Here is an 18,813-nt window from a genome sequence, read left to right on the forward strand (position 1 = left end):
TAAGAACTAGAAGAATGGGTAGGTCTCTATTTTGGAGCAGAAATGTGACATCACTAAAAACCTTATTGCTCAAGTTACTGGGTTACTGATGGATGGAAAGAAGAATTTCAAGAGAAAAAATTATTCAAATGCAATGGTTATAATGTTTCTAAATAAGGAGGGAAAAAGATTGGTTAAGAAGTCAAACAATGGTTATGAGATAAAATCCATTAAGAATATTTGGGTGGTGGTCCTAAAGATGTTTATGCAACACTTCTCTTTTGATAGGCATTTTTTCATGATTTATGGGCACCACTTTGTCTTTCTCAACCATTTCAGGCATAAGGTCTAAATTTCTTTCCCTTTCTACTATTTGTCTTCTTTGAATGTTAGCATTTTGGATCATAGAGAGAACCCTAGAAACCCATTCCTTTATGAGGGTTTGATTCTTCTTCTTGTAGAACATTTGAAAACCCTCAATCCCCCTCCCAAAGGTAAAATTAGGATTTCCCTTGTTTCATCCAAGGATAATGTGGAGACTGGTAAGGGGGATTCTGGTAGTGATTTTGATGAGGGGGAAGATTGGAGCATAGATGGAGACTTTGATATTGTGTCCTTAAATAGGGAGGGAAAAATCCTTAGGGTAAGCAATAGAAATACTAAGAAAAAGAGGGAATCCCCTACTTCTGTATCTTTTGGTAATGCCTCTGATGTTTTTTTGTAAAATGAGAGGTTTGATGAGTATTTTCATGTGATTAACCATGAAGGCAAATCTTTTTTCCCCTGTGACTTGGCTAAAGTGTTGCCTCTCCTCGGTTCTAAGCATGAAAATCTATCTAACTTCTAGGCATTGTGAGAAATTTTTCTATGGACTCTTTCTAGATGAATAAATGGTTTTCTTATTAAATTAATCAAATTAATATCAAAATTCATTCCATCCAAAGTAATATGGACAGTATTCAAAATAAGGAAGCTCCTTGGGGTGAGAATGAGGGAAAAAATCTTGTTTCTTCTTTATAAAAACTTGTTAAGGATGTGGAGATTATGAAAAATGAGTTTGAGGAAAAAAATGTGGGGATGAAAACTATGATGAAGAATATTAATGATAATTTGATTACTTTGATGTCCTTTAGCCAAAAGGTGATTAAGGATTATATTGAGAACATCAAGAACCTAGTCCAGACAATTATGAAAAATGTATCAAAGCTAGAACCAGGTGGTTGATGTGGATGTTGTTGATAAGGGAAAACAAGTGTTTACATAGGGTAGAAAAATACACTCAGAATTGAGGTCATCTCAAGAGGACTACTATGGAGAAATCTGAAGACCTCTAGGACATGAAGAATATGGAGCTTAATGTTTCCCAACTATAAGTAGAAGTTTCAATGGTCTTAATAACTTGAACTATGTTTGTTTTTCTCTCTGTTTCTTATTTTGTTGGTTGTGCCTAGGTTTTGCTAATGGTTGGGTGCCTATTTCCTAATGGCATTCTATTGGCATAATTTTGCATTTAAGGTTTTAGGTTCCCTGAAAACTTGTTTGATCCTTAATAGAAAATAACTAACACCAAATTAATTTGAAATGAGCTCTAAATGGGAATATGATAGTGTGAAACCTCCTCTAGATCAAGACAAAAATGAAAATTAGGATCTTGGTACTATGTTAGCCAATAAGAACATCGTCAACAATGTTATAGATATCAAGGAAGCTTCATCAGTAGTTAGTGTTGTGTTTTAGGTTTGAAAGATAGTTTGGATGCAACAAATATTATGACTTCAAGACATGAAATGATGTTAAATAAGGAGACATCCACTAAACCCTCCAATGGGCCCACTATTGGATCCTAGCCTAGGGTAGGCCCTTGGAAACCCTCAAAATCTTGGAAAAACCTCTTTTATTCCAACAAGGACTTTTCCCAAGGAGGTGTTCAAATTGTAAGTTTCGACAAAGGAGAAACTATTAAAGTTCAAGATGGAACTCTCATTGGCCAAAATGAAGAACACGTTGGTTGAGATATTTTTTGATTAATGAAATAATATTAAAGTAGTCAAGAAATGGGTTGCTACTAATTATTGGAAAATATTTCCTAAAATCTAGAATCTTCATTATGACTCCTAGAGATCTTAAACAATTCTCAAATATCCTACCTTGATATATACATAAAATATAACTTAAAAAGTATAAGTTACATTTTCTCAAATATAAAAGATAAAGAGAAAATGTAACTTATACATAAATGTTATATTTAATGTATATATCTTGATGACAAAAAACTAAGGGAAGACCAAAGGAATTAGTGTCTAAGGCCATGTTCCTTTTTCTATTTTAATGTTAGCAAACCATGTATGTGTTTTGCTTGTTTACCATATGATGTACACATTATAATGTGTCTGTGTTTTTTGCATAAAATTATGTATGTATCTTTATTTTAAAACACATGCATTTTCAATTCAAAGAACACATCCACATTTATCCTTGTACTTAGACTTGGATGACAAGCCTTCAGCTTGGGAGCTTCATTTCTCTCATTTTACATGTTTTCTTCTTCTAATCTAGTTTCTTGGGTTCCTCATCATTAGATTTGCATGTTATCAAGTGGGTATTCATAAAATTACCAACATAATTTCATGCATCTTCTGATCTTTCAAACCATTTATATATTTTTATATTTGAACAACATTAACATATTAATTTTTAAATTATTTTACCAATGTCTCTAAAGTTCTCAGAGACATATAGGTAATGTATTCGTTTAATAGCTTTTGAATTACTTGTCCAGATTTGAAACAAATTAAATATTATTATTCTACACTTCATTCTTTACACTTAAAAAAGAAATGATTTTTCAATTATTTTGGTGCAAGTTATGTGACACACATGAATAGGTACGTAATTTTTAGGACGTATCTAATTTGAAAAATCATTAAAAAAAATACTGAACAAATTAAAAAAAAAAAACACAACTTCTAATACTCACTCTTAACTATATTTCTACTAAACGGTTTTCAAAAGAGTAAACGAAACTATAACTTTTTTGATGCACACACGAGACACTGTGTTATGTTTTGCTGAAAAAAAATAGGGACTCTTTTGTGTGCATGAAATATTTGACCCCCTTAATCTTATCCATTTTTAAAACTATTTAGTAGTTTAGAAACTAGATTTAGAGTACTACAATTATTATTTTTTTGGTGTCTTCAAATTTTGAGTGGATAAGTCTCAAATTGTTCCTCCAAGTTTAGGTTTAGCTAAATTCAGAAAAATGTTGCCACTTATACCCCCCTTTTGTTCACTATTTGGGTGCACTTACCCTGTTACCTCTTATAGAATTGCATTAGTAAACATGCTATCAATATTAAAGGTGCAGAAGCCCAATATGTCATATGCCTTAAAATCACTACCATCATACAGATTAACATTATTACACTATTTACCACTTTGTTGAGGCAAATGCGGCTTACATTGGGCTTCAACATTCTATTAGAGGAGGTCATAAAAAGGTATGGTTAGAAATTGATTCTCTAAATATTATTAATTGCTTGATTAAAAAGATGCCTCCTAGCTGGACAATCAAACATTTTATCCAAGAATGCCTTGGTATGATTGCCAATCTGGATGAAATTTGAATAACTCATATCTTTAGGGAAGGCAATATGCCTACATATTACGTGGAAAGTCTTGGTGTGATATATGATGAAAAAAAATGGTGGACTCCTACAGAATCCTTCCCAATTCACTTGTGTGAGTTGACATGAAGGGATGCCGAAAATATTGCCCAAAGGCCAAATATTAATGATGCCATCAAATCAAATGTGTAGTCATTTCTAGTAATAAGTGAAATCAACCTTCTAAATTGTTCTTGACCATTTGGATTTGTTTCTATTGATTCGGGTTTGGAGCTATTTTTGTCAACATTAAAAGTTGCAGGGGTACTCATTTTATGAGGGGGAGATAAGAACATAATGGAGCTGTCATTGTGCTAGAAGTGGGAACAGAACAAGGAGCTATGGACTGAAATTCTGGATGGCAGTATTGAGCCTTACTTTAAAAATATGCATGGCTAGGATTCCACGTTGATAGGAGAGTTTGTGAAAGGATGGCATAAAGGTATTCTCAGTGTTTATGGTGTAGAATTTAGGATTAATGAGCCTTTCATAGTGGAGATTACGGGCTTAAAAATGGAAGGAAAAAAGTTCTACAAAGAGAGGAAGGCTTCGTAGGAAGCTTTGTCATTCTTCTTTGACAAACAAAGTGAAAGAGACAGAGTGAAGAAAATGGTCGATGGGGGTTACAATAGAAAAGATCTCATGAAGCTTTGGGCGGATATGGCGGAGATCATAATGAGGTACATTACTCTGGATGGTCATTATCCTAGCATTTTTTCCTATCACTTCACCTTTTTAAATCATTTTTGGTATGATAAGAAAATTTCTCTTCCTTTTTACTTACATTCTTTGCTTGAGCATAGCCTTTTAAGTCATGCCAAAAAAAAGAGAAACTTGTTTTAGATGAGGGGTTAATCTTGCTTATTATGGAATATGCCAAAGCGCGTGAAGTTAGGCCTTCCCCTATTCTGAACAACACTAAATCCTTGGCTAGCCATGATGTGTATGTGGTTTTCTACACTGAGTTTGATGAGAAGGAAGGGGGTGAAACGGCCATGAATTGGTGTGACTTCCATGTGTTTGATCTCAAATTACTAGCCTTCGGAGGATGAGGGTCCCACATAGAAAGTGTAAAGCGGAAAAATCGAACCCTAGGTGTTCCCCCACTCCAAGGAGAGAGAAAGGAGGTCACTAGGATTGACGGTTTTCACTTAGGAGAGACTTTACATTCAAAAGAGGGGTTGAAACTCACAAGATCCAATCCCACACAATGCAAGATTGAATTCTAAATGAGTTTCAAGGGTTGAGACAGCAAGGATACCCTCTTTTGTAAAGAATGTAGATAGAAGGATTGAACTAGGAGTGTATGTAAAGTAAGAAAGATTCACTTATAGACGGAGATAGGGACATGGGATGAAGCTACGGACCTGAAATTAGCAGTAAAATGTTGAGACGATGCTATCCTACAAGTTTGAGCGAAAGTGGACAGGACGATGGCGCCCGGAGTGCACACGGTCCTTCGAAAAATCCGCGAAATGAAGGGGGATCTGTTCGTCTCTGCACAAGGATTCCAGATCTTCAATTACAGCCGCGTACCTGCAACCTACACACAGAAAAGAGAGGATGATTGGGGGGTTAGGGGTTAGGGGTTTGCCTTCAAGTCAAACCCCGGTTTGGAATTAACCAAGAAATGAGAATGTTGTAACTGTAAATGTTTGTAATGTAATCAAGTATTGATACCTTGTTGTAAGAATGTTTGTATTCTTACATGCGAAGGTGTAATGATGTTGTATATTGTAGGTGATCTCCTCTTCAATGGTTGAATCCTTGTCTTGAATGCAACACCTAGCCTTGAATGGGGACCTAGAATGCTCAATTGCTTGAAGGAATGCTTGAATGTTTGCCTATCGCTTCCGCCTCTTGCACACATATGTTTTCCCACCTCCTTTCCGGGAGGGGAAATGTAGTTTATATACTTGTCAATTAGGGTTAGGAGACTGATTTTTCTGACCTTAGGCCGACCTAGGAACATTATTTTCCAAATTGCAAACTTGAAGACCCGATGCCCAACAAGATACCGAGCCCAAAATAGGGCCAGGGACCAGGGCACTGAGCGCCATGGTCTTGAGGGACAAGGGCGCTAGGCGCCATGGTCCTGAAGGACCAGGGTGCTGGGCACCATGGTCCCACCTCCCGGGACAGCAGGGTGCAAGGAGGATCAGGCCAAGGTGCAGAAAGATGCAGTTTTTGGTGTCGTAAACAGGTTTCGGGGTCTCCATTCAGGTTCAATGTTGCGCCGCCATTGTGAAGACCCAAATGCAGTCGAAATTGCAAGTGTCACAATTTTACGACGCTACATTTAGCCCCCACTTTAGCGGGAGTATAAGCGTACGCCCATACTTCCGGTAAAGTACAAGGAAACAACATTGAAAGACTTTCACCACGTCAAGGAGGCAAGATACAACAAGCCCCCAGTGGACTAAGGATCTTACGACTTCGATTGACAAAGTAAAAGGGAAGATCATGAGGGAGAACCGTGACTGACAGTAGTAAGGTTCCCTCACTATGAGTCATGCAAGAATAATACCAAAAATTTTCCAGGCAAAGCTAAGTTCGCCACAAAATTTTTAAGAATCTTGAAGAGATATGGATGGAGTGTATGCCCCCTACGTTAAAGCGATCACACACACCTCATCGGGGGTGATTGCTTTAAGGTAGTGATACACATAAGAAATGAGAAGGTAAAGGAGCACGTTATCACAAAGATTTAGCCCCCAAGTGTGAGATAAACGCAAGGATAATAGACACAAAACACAAATCACGAGGTGACTTCACTTTCCTTGGGGTCAGTATGCTGTATGGTAATTCATGTATATCATATGTATGTATGCATAATTGTTCTTCATTCCCCAATCAAGGAAGGTTACCTAGAAGAAGGGAACACATGTGTCTTTTGAGTCAACATGAGAGAGACGAAAAGAGATCTCAATGCTTTGCATCGTCCTCAAGTAGACAACACTAAGGAAAACAAATAGAAGAATGGGAATAACACATAGAAGAAGTAACAAAAGAGATCAAGAGAGGAGGAGAGAGTCTGCTATGCTAACGAACTAGTCTAGCACATCATCCACCCCCTGATCTTGCTGATCAATATTTTGGGAAGGCAGGAAACACGCTAGAGGATGAACATCCAACACAGCAGATGGAGCTATCACAAGATCCAAACAAGGGCTATGTTCATGTTCCAAGCCACGTTGTTCTTGTCTAGGAGCTAAGATAAGTGCTTTAGAAAATTCGTTAGATAAATGGTTATCAATATCAACATATTCATATTCACTATCAGAAGCAAGAGAAGTAACATTTTCATCATGAATAACATTTTCATCTATATCATCATCAAGATTTATAAAAATAGGATCTTTAACTCGCACAGGATCAAAACCATCATGCATCTTATGTTTAGGAGATTTTGGCTCAATTTTCGGCTGAGGAGAAAATGGAATAATACTAGCTGAAGGTATTTTTGGGGATTGCAAAGTTTGAGAAGCAGTTGCACGAGCTCTAAGACGACGCTTTCGTCGGCGTTCACGCGCAGAATGATTTCGTCTAGTCTTAGTAGGAAGTTGAGAAGATTGAGGAGGATAAATGTTCTCATCCTTATCACTTGGGTGTTTAGGTTGTGGTCTCTTAGGTTGGACAATAGGAGAAGAGGAAGGTCTCTTCTCTCTATAAGAGGAAGGAGGAGGAACTGCTCCATATAAAGAAGGAATGTCTGGTTTAGGAAGGAGACCAAGTCCATCATGACGAGGAGGTATAGGTCTACCTTTAGAAAGTTTATTAGACATAGACATAGTCACATCCATAGGGATGGGTTGGGAATCTTCTTGAGGAAAGACATTAGTTTTATCTTTCAAAGGAAGAACTTCCTTTTCAAGAATGATAGGAATATCAAGTTTGGGTGTTCTAGGTTCACTTAGAGATAGGATCATATCTTTTTTCCACTTTTGATAAGATTTGAAAAGATGATCACTTCGTGGTGGAAGAGATTGGAATTGTTTAGGCCAAAAATAATCAATAGGAATGCTAGAAGTTCTTTCAGCTGGTTTAAAGAGACTATGATTGACAGTAACAACTTCACCATTATGGGGAAATTTCAAACACTTGTGAATAGGAGAAGCAATAGCTTTCATGGAAGATAGCCAAGGATAGCCTAACTTCACACGAAATTGTTCGGATGATGGAATAATAGCAAAGCTCACCTCAAGGGATTTGTTATGGACCTCAATAGGTAATGTAATAGAACCAATTGCAGGAGAAGAAAATGCATCAAATAATTTCACAACCACATTTGTTTTGTCATAGATCACTTGATTCAATTGCAAAGTAAAAAGAAATTCTTCAGTAATGACATTAACCATACAAGAAGGATCAATAAGCACTCCACGACAAGGTGTATTCTTGACTTTTGCAACTATATATAAAGGACCATCAGGTGCCCTGATAGTTTCACTAGAATCAAATGTGATGGAAGGCTCTTTAAAGATTTTCTGCTGCTCTACAAAGGTAATCACATTCGGAGTCATAGACACAAGACCATCAGGCGAGAAAGAGGAATCATTAGTCTCAATCACATTAGAGGTATGAGAAGGTAATGGATCAGTAAAAATCTTAAGATTTTGGTTAGGAAGAGCTACAGATGTGTTGCCTTTATCATTCACACCTGAAACAAAGATAGTATTATTATCAATCAAATCTTGAATTTTACCCTTTAAAGCAAAACATTTCTCAGTATCATGCCCAGGTTGACGATAAAATTGACAAAAAGATTTATTATCAAAATAGGGTGAATTAATCTTTGCAGGATCTATTTTCTTTATAGGAGGGAGGGTAAGCACATTTCGTTCCAATAACTTATTCATAATACTATGCAATGATTCATTCAAAGGAGTAAACTCTCTTTCTTTCTTGAAAAACTTAGAAATAGGAGGCACACCTGATGCTGCATTCACATTGTTGTTGGTGATGTTTTCATTGAAATTAATGAACCCTTTGTTCGGTTTAAACTTCCCAAATGGTTGTTGACTACTATCACCCTTATCACTCGGAGCCATAGGATTTGCTTGTTCCATTTGACTCACAGTCAGTTGATAATTGTGAAGAGTTGCACACAACTGTTGGAAAGAAGTAAACTCAGAAAACAGAAGTTTTTCTCTAATATCTTTTTGTAAATTAGAAATAAAGATTCTTTGAATATCATTGTCAGGTACAGGAAAAGAAATTTGAGCACATAAATGCCTATATCTACCAATGAAATCAGTCACTTTTTCTTTAACACCTTGTTTACAATGCATTAAATCAATCAAAGTAACTTTAGGACTTATATTGTTTTCAAATTGTTGAATAAAAGCATTTGCAAGTTGCTGGAAAGAAGTAATAGAATAGGAAGGCAACGAGCAATACCATTGTAGAGCCTTATCTCTTAATGTTCTAGTAAACATTTTTGCAAGCAACCTTTGGTCATGAGTGAAATCAGTACATATTGTTTGAAAGGTCTTAACATGTGTTAGAGGATCACCTTTACCATTATAAAGCTCCAATTACGGGATTTCAACATGCTTAGGGGGGATAGCTCGAACAATGTCAAGAGAAAGTGGGCTCACAACATCAAATGTGGGCACACTAAACTCATATTGATTCATAGAGGCAATTTGTTGCTGTAAAGAAGAGACAGTTTGTGCAAGATTGTTAATGGTCGCTTCAGTCGACGAGTTCATATTAGACATGTTAGATTGTGATGGAGGTATTATGTTATTGAAAGAAGGTATTGATTGAGAGTAAGGTGGCGGGACACTATGATAGTTAGTCATAGGAGATGATTGGAAAGAAGGAACACTACAAGGAGGAATGGAATGGTTAAATGAATTGCCCCCTTGCGTCATGTTCATTTGTGGAGATGTAATAGGGACATTCATTGAAGGAATGAATGAAGAAGTCGGATTGAATGAAGGAAGAGGTTTGTTTGAAGAAGAAGGATTGCCCCCATGACTAGTGATCATAGGTGGAATTTTTTGTATTGAAGTAGTCATTATGTTTGATGTAAAAGTAGGTATACTAGCAATAGAAGTTGTCAAAGGAATAGAATGATTGACTTGAGTAGGAGGTTGTGTATAACCTAAAGTTTTGGCACAACTCTTCATAGGCATCACATTCGAATCCACAATGTGTGCAATACTACGCAAAATATCAATTCCATTCTTATCACTTTGAACCATACGTTTTAGACCCTCAATTAATGAAAGAGCTTGACTATCAGGGTATTCTTGAGACATCCATTGCTGAAAATCATCAAATTGGTTATCCAATTTCGAAAGTTGTTCTACAGAAACCTCATGGAGAGCTTCTTCATCATTAAGAGGATTAGAGGAATTACCCATGTCCTCGTTAAAAGGGCCATTCAAATTAGGTTCCATCTCCTCGGTAATTAAACCTTGGAAAGACTTAATTCTAAGGCTTCGTCTAACGGGAATAGTGTAAGTAGGGCTTATTGTTGTAAAACTCATGCACTAGAGAGAGAGAGAAGATTTTGAATTTTGAAAATAAAGTTGGCAAAATTGAACAATGAGATAAAGATTATCCAATTTGGACTCTATGAAAGAAGAGGGAAACACAACTTCCAAGAAAGGTAGGCACAATTGAAAATTAGGGCCAAGGGGGTAGCACTTAATTTTAATTGTTATCTTGAATTTTGAATTTATTTTTGAATTTAGAGGTAGCAAATTTCAATAAAATCAGCCAATCTCCTAGATTTAAGCTGTTAAATGCAATCATGACAATCTCCCGAAATTTCGGAAAAAAGGTCAGGGACCGTGGCGAACGGAGTGCACACGGTCCTCGCAACTTTTTTTGAAATTTTCAGTGATGAAAGTTATGATGATTTTAAAGCTAATCTAAAAAAAATTGAGTGATTTTAATATCTGTAAATAGGCCAAATTAAAGTTGCAATCTCAAAATTGAACCCTACCAAGATTGTTGAAAAATGCAAAATTTGAGTTTTGAAAAAGAGAGGGAAACTGAAATTTTGAATTTTATGATTTTAGAGGGAATACTAAAAGCAATGCAAGCTTTGAAATTTAAAAGTTGACTCAATTTCATGCAAAATTCAATTTTGAAAGCAGAAATCAAAGTTGTTGCAATTAAACATTTAATTTCAAAAGTCACAAACTGAAAAAATTTGAATAAAGCACTGAAATTTCGAATGAATGCCAACACACTTTTCAGATTTAGGATAGTAAGAAACACAATTTTGACACGAATTTCAATTTCAACAATTTTTGAATGATTAAAAGCCTTAATCCAAGCAATCACTAGACCAACTTTGACTTTAATTTTGAAAGTGTTAGAATAGATGAAATCAGCCAAGATTCTGGATTCTAGCAGAAAAATACAGTAAGATCTAGCTCCTGAAATTTTAGAAAATACGTCAGGGACAATGGCGCTCGGGGTGCACACGGTCCTCGCAACTTTTTTTAAAATTTTTGGGGATGAGAGATATTATGATTTCGTTGTGAAATCCAAAGTTACAGCCGATTTGGAGGTGTTTTGATCAGTGAAATCATTGGTCAAAGGTTGAATCAAGAGGGTTTTAAAAATTAGGGTTTTGACACTTAACCACTTAATTTTCAGAGTTAAAGCACAAATATGAATTGACAATTTGCAATAGAAGGGTAGATCTGAAACAAGCATTAACAATTAAACATTTCACAAGCTCAATTACTAAAAAGAAAATTTAGGGTTTTTATGCAATTAACCTCTAAAATTTGCAAAAGATCAAACATGGAAATGTAATTAAGGAAGCAAAAAAAATTTAGATCTAACCATGAATAATTAGAATTAGGATGTTCACGTCAAGTTCACCAAAATGTAAAGAAGAAAAATCGAACCCTAGGTGTTCCCCCACTCCAAGGAGAGAGAAAGGAGGTCACTAGGATTGACGGTTTTCACTTAGGAGAGACTTTACATTCAAAAGAGGGGTTGAAACTCACAAGATCCAATCCCACACAATGCAAGATTGAATTCTAAATGAGTTTCAAGGGTTGAGACAGCGAGGATACCCTCTTTTGTAAAGAATGTAGATAGAAGGATTGAACTAGGAGTGTATGTAAAGTAAGAAAGATTCGCTTGTAGACGAAGATAGGGACACGGGATGAAGCTACGAACCTGAAATTAGTAGTAAAATATCAAGACGATGTTGTCCTACAAGTTTGAGCGAAAGTTGACGGGACGATGGCGCCCGGAGTGCACACAGTCCTTCGAAAAATCCGCGAAACGAAGGGGGATCTGTTCATCTCTGCACAAGGATTCCAGATCTTCAATTACAGCCGCATACCTGCAACCTACACACAAAAAAGAGAGGACGATTGGGGGGTTAGGGGTTAGGGGTTTGCCTTTAGGTCAAACCCCGGTTTGGAATTAACCAAGAAATGAGAATGTTGTAAATGTAAATGTTTGTAATGTAATCAAGTATTGATACCTTGTTGTAAGAATGTTTGTATTCTTACATGCGAAGTTGTAATGATGTTGTATATTGTAGGTGATCTCCTCTTCAATGGTTGAATCCTTGTCTTGAATGCAACACCTAGCCTTGAATGGAGACCTAGAATGCTCAATTACTTGAAGGAATGCTTGAATGCTTGAATGTTTGAATGTTTGCCTATCGCTTCCGCCTCTTGCACACATATGTTTTCCCACCTCCTTTCCGGGAGGGGAAATGTAGTTTATATACTTGTCAATTAGGGTTAGGAGACTAATTTTTCTGACCTTAGGCCAACCTAGGAACATTATTTTCCAAATTGCAAACTTAAAGACCTGATGCCCAACAAGAGACCGGGCCCAAAATAGGGCCAGGGACCAGGGCGCTGGGCGCCATGGTCCTGAGGGACAAGGGCACTAGGCACCATGGTCCTGAAGGACCAGGGTGCTGGGCACCATGGTCCCACCTCTCGGGACAACAGGGTGCAAGGAGGATCAGGCCAAGGTGCAGAAAGATGCAGTTTTTGGTGTCGTAAACAAGTTTCGGGGTCTCCATTCAGGTTCAACGTTGCACCGCCATCGTGAAGACCCAAATGCAGTCAAAATTGCAAGTGTCACAATTTTACGATGCTACAGAAAGTTACTCTTGGTTCTAACAGTAGTAGAAAAAGCAAACCCCCCTCCTAGACATGCAGCTAAAAAATTGAAAACCCCTTCTTCCAAACCCCAAGAGTTGGGCCCTCGAAGCTCAAAAAATAAAAAAAATGGGGAAAGGGGTGGAGTCAAAGGGTAAAGGGGATGATGAAATAAAATTGGATACCCCCCTTAATGTGGACCTGGGAGAAAACAAAAATGGAAGAAATGGGTTTTGAAGTGCTTCTAGCTAACTCTTCCAACTAGGCGAAGTATTTTCACTGGGTCAACAATGAAACTACCCTCTTAAAATAGGGAATTAATGACATGATCAACACATTCACAGAGAACCCTATGCCAGATAAAATTGACAAGCTCCTAAGAATGAATCAAAAATTAATCGAAGATGTGAGGTTTATGAAAACCGAGCATGAATCAAGAATTGCTTATCTAGAAAAAAGTATGGAGGAATTAAAGGGCAACCTAAGGGGTTTAGTGGATATTAGAAAAGAGGCTATGAATAAGAGTGTGAAGGTCTCAAAATGGTTAATGAGAAAATTGCTATCCAAAGAGCCCAGCCACTCAGTAGTGTTTCGCCTTCAGTCGCCAAGTCGAGTAAGAAGAGTTTGAAGACAAACTCACAGGACGTGGATATCCAGGTTTCAACTAGACCCTCTACCAGGACTAGAAGCAAGATCCAGAAGAGGAGTTGCACGAGATTCATCATGTAGGAGATTGAAGATATAAACAAGAATATAATCCAAAAAAATACTAAGCTCATGAAAGCTCTTAGCTAGTTTTTTGTTTGTGATGATTGTTGTTATGCTCTGGTTTCATTTTTTTGTTAGGTGTTGTGGGGTGTTTCCCTTGTTTTTGTTGTCATTTGGCTACTGTTTATACTTTGGTTCACTACTGCTTTAATATTTTGTTTTTGGATTTGGGTTTTGGGTCCCTATAAAACCCGTTTATCTTAATCAAAAATATTATTTCACTAGTTATTTTGTAATGCACATTGAAACAACCCTCAGGTAAGTAAGAATATATTCCATATATAATAGAAGAAATCTTTGGAAAAGGTGTTTCCATCTTTCGTACAATCTTATTATCCTTAAACCTTCTGATGTTCATCACCAAATGTAGAAATAAAAAATCTTACATATATTAAGATGTTAGAAGAAACCTTATATGATCAAACAATTAAAGTTATTAATAAGTTTTTGATTACGATAAAAATAGGTTTTGAAGGGCCCCAAAACCCTTTACAATTGGTCAAAACCAAGATAATACATGAAACCCCAAATAGAAAAACAAAATGTTTCCAAAAGAGAAAAAAAGAAAAAGAAAAAGGAAACCCGTCACTAGTAGAAAACTTGCAAAAGACCAGACAAAGATCGAGGAAAATTAAGCCAAAGTCTTTAAAGTCTCAGTGATCTTTGCTTCCAGTCGATTCATGTTCTAAGCAACTTTCTTGAAGTCTTGGATCTCCTACAGGGGTCTATCAGTTGTCCTCTTTAGATTAGTCTGAGTCCTCTTGCTAGGACCCGATGAATCTTCACTGCCTTTTTCCTTCTCTAGATCCAACTCCACCACCAAGATGCCTTGGTAACCCTTTTCCATATTCATAATCATGGTATTCATTCTTTCAGTTATGGTCTTGATAAGACTCTGACTATGAGACACGATGGAATGGAGAGAATCTTTAATGCCTTTAAATTTCTTCTCAAAGGCCATAATCTTGTTCTCATAATCATTTTTAAGATTATCCAAATCTTCAACAGTTTTAGTGAGGCAATCAATAACTAAATGTTTTTCTTCCTTAGTCCATAGCTCACTACTTTTAGTGCAATTTCTGTAATGAGAGCCCTCACCTCTAGTTTCTAACATTTCCACTTTTCTCCTGATATCCCTCTATTTTATGTTGAGGTTCTTAAACTTGTGGAATGCCCACTTCATAATCTGGAAAGAATCCACCACCCCATTTCTTTTAATGGCCAAAATATCAGTGGGGAACTCCTAGTCCACATTCAAGAGGGGAGAATTTGGGTTTAGTTGGTGTAATTTCTTCCAAAATACCCTAGAGAAACTAAACACTTATCATGCAAATGGAGATAATTTTTCTCAATTAACATTTATTAACAACTAGTGTAACACATAACATCTCCATCTAACTACATTCATTAACCATTTAACTATTATGAACATACATCATTACACATTTCATAAATTAATGCAAGTGGAAATAACATAACATCATTAACTTTTCCCTAGGGTACTTCAACATCATTACTTAATTAACTACCTTAATGACATCTTACTCACAAGATAATCATATTCCATATTGAGTTAATGCATCATATTTAATTTCCTAACCATGAGATATGCCACCTACCAGATTATATATCCATCTTGATTTGCATTCCATTATACCATTCTACTAGCATATTTCATTCTTACTTTAAAATGCAAAATAATCCCATAATCCTACATTCATTTTATGCACCAAATCCAAATGTGTTTTAACCCAACATTTCCTATCTACATGCTCTTTTCCTTTTCATGATAATGAAATCCTAATGCATAGATATGATCCATATTTACTAATCCAATTAATCATTTTTAATATAATCATTTCTTACTCTATGAACATTCATCTTCTAAGGTTACTTTAAATTCTAACTTGCTTTCTAAGAATTCCATAAAGTAATACAATTAAACCATAATGCAAATTCAATTCTATTCCAACCATAACCATTTTAGTTCTAAGATACATAGATCACATCCTTACAATAATATAATTACATCCTCGATATCTCATTACAATTTATAACATAGTCCCAATTCCAATTACAATCCATCTTACAATTACAAGTACATAAAATACATCATGAGCATAGCTCTTCCTACTACAAGATTCCAACTACTACATACAAGAATATTACATGTATTTCATCATATTCATTACATAAATTTTCTACAAGGTACATCCATAATCATCATGAAGAAGTATCCACATCCATGCATGAAGTATCCAAGAGAACATCCCAATGGCTAAAAAGCACCAACCACCTGACCATGTGGAACATAGGAACCACCCCCATGCTAGGAGATGACACAAGGTCCCAACACATACTCTAGACCTAAGATGGCACCCTACCCAAAGAGACCAACCACACAAGGACACTCATGCAAGAACTCTCACAATACAACAAGAATAAACTCTCAGAGGTGTATAAATCATCAAGACATAAATGCATCCAATAAGGCATAATCATAAATCATCAAGGGGAAACATGTAGGAGTGGTGTGTCATCACATGCCATCCTCAAAACATAATAACATAAGGCACTAGCCTGATGGACTTGTGGAGACATCTCAACCTATGAGAGACCAAGGGGGAGGTTAGCTTACCATCTTCACGACCTTCTCATGCTTATCCTAAAACATCCTCCCTATGACTAGGTCATGAGGCTCAAGTCAATTGTTATCTTATTAATGAATCCAGCTACCCAACCCATTAATTATTAGGTTATTACTTATTAAAAATCATGGTAGACTCCCAATGTGTCCTGGCGGTCTAGACTTCATGCATCCTTACAAGGAACCTCATGCAAGCCTATCTCTCATGACCCCGGTCATCACATGGAATCCGACTCCCCCTAACATGGCCCAAATAATAAATGCAACAAGAGGCTCATAATAACAATCAAATCTTGAAACATAATCATCATACCACCATACACATACATGGTCATCCAAAGGTCATAAAGCCAAATAAACATCCAGAGCCTCATAGTCTAAAAGTGCATCAATAAGACAACCAAATTTTCTCAGCAAATGAAATAAATAGCGACAACAAGGCATATCAACTTGCTGGATTGAGCACAATAAATAACTCTCTCTCTACCATGACTTCTTAACATGATAGAGGCATAAATCCATCATAAAGATAACATAGAATAAAAAACCATGAAAGATTCATCAAATCAATCAAATGCTCAGTTTCAAAAATCATCAATAAACATCCAAAAATCCTCTGGTACAAAATCAGATTCAAAAAAGTCAAACAAATAATCAAAACTGAGCAAAATGCTAGAAATCCACAAATTAGCGCATATGATATTTAGTCTAGCACATTTGACTATTTATTCAGCACATACAAATAATAGAATAGAGCATATGGATAATTCTATAGCACATATGACAAACTAATTAGTGCATATGATCAATTCTTTAGCACATACAACCATTGTTTTAGTGCATATGACTCAGAGAACATAAAATACGGAAAACAGTAAAATTACGAATCTAAATTAAAAATCAAGGGAAAAACTCCAAGTCTCAAAACCAACTGAATAAGTGATGGCCAAACAAGATGAAATGAGAGCAACAAACGGAACTCAAATCCATAAATATATGAAGGAGAAAATGCAATTCGAACATAAGAGCTTTCCTTCCATAATACTCAGAAAACTTAATACAAAGAACTCAAACCAAGACTAAGTCACATTCTACAAACAAAACCACACTCAAGAACCACGAGGAATACCATATAGAATCAATTAAAGACAAGGGAACACAAGATTAACTCTCTGCGAGCTTCCTTCACGACAGTGGCCGTCCAGAGAACTCACATGAGTAACCCAATCTCTCAAATAAACCCCAAACTGTTGGGTACAACCAGATCTCTCCAAAGATCCTTCAAGCCAAGCTACACTAGGAAATCAAAAAGCCAAGTTTCAAACAATAGAAATTGCATAGAGTTGTGCGTTCACGGCAATACTCTCGGCCAATGAAAACAAAGTATTTTTCCCCAAGTCCTATAGTTCAAATTTATATTAAAATCTATGCACATAAATTTTTCTCCAAAACTATAGTATAAATTATATAATAAATATTTTCCCCAAATAAAATCCATAAACAACGATTTCTGCATACATGAAGAATACACATAAACAAAATAATCTTTACAAATGACAAGAGCTCCAACCTAGAAAAAGAAGTAATGGAAGAAATTTGACGAAGAGCTCCAAATCACAAGCTCCAGCAATCCAAACAATCAAGCCAAAATCCAAATGTTTCAAAAAATTCCCCAAGAATGGTAACCCAACAACAAGCCTAGACTACCCAATAAAAGAAATCAAAAGAAAAAACCCTAGCCAATGAAAATAAACCAAAATATAATATTTTCTACCAACCCCATGTTAGGTTACTTTTATATTTTCCATTTCAAATTCAACAAATGAGAATGGAGGGCAGGTAGAAATAACACAAAATCTTCTTATACAACTAAGTGGGAAGATATTATTATTTTATTAGAATGTGCTCATACACTCCCACTAATAAATAAAGTCCACTATCTAAATAAAAGATAAGCCATAAATAAATAAATAAATAAATCAAACAAGGAAATTAAAACTGAAAGCTCATAAATAAATAAAAATCTAAATAAATATTAAATATCAAATGAACTGTTTTTGATAAAGATAAACGGGTTTTACAAGGACCTGAAACCAAAAGTTTTACAACAGCTGGCCAATAGCCAAACCGACAAGAAACAGCAACAAAATAGGGGAGAAACCCTGAATAGAAACAAAAAAAAGGAAAAACAGACAACAAGCCAAAACAAAATAAAAATCTCTCAGTTAAGCGAGAGCACCAAATCCTTGTTCTTTTGGATGGAAATCTTGTTGATTTCCTCAAGCTCCTCCATGATGAATCTGGAGGTACCCTTGTTGTTGCTTCTGCTCCTAGTTCTAAAAATGGGCCCAGTGGTTTTGTTGTTTCTAGCAGCCATATCATCTCCTCCAAGATCCTTCGTTGGATCACTGTGATAGGATCTATAATCAACAACCATGGCATTAATCTTTTCTAGCCCCTCAATGTTGTTTTTCATGGCTTCTTTACTAATGCTGACCAGGTTCTTGAGATTTTTGTTAATCTCAGCCATGGATTGTTCCACCTTATCAATCCTTTGTTCATGGTTGCACTTCATTACCTCAACATTCTGGGAGAGTTTTTGAGTCATAACCATGAGTTTCTCCAGTTTGTTGGGTTCAGCGGAGGCAGT

The sequence above is a fragment of the Cryptomeria japonica genome, chromosome 10 (genome assembly GCF_030272615.1).
Source record: "Cryptomeria japonica chromosome 10, Sugi_1.0, whole genome shotgun sequence".
In the NCBI taxonomy this organism is placed as follows: Eukaryota; Viridiplantae; Streptophyta; class Pinopsida; order Cupressales; family Cupressaceae; genus Cryptomeria; species Cryptomeria japonica.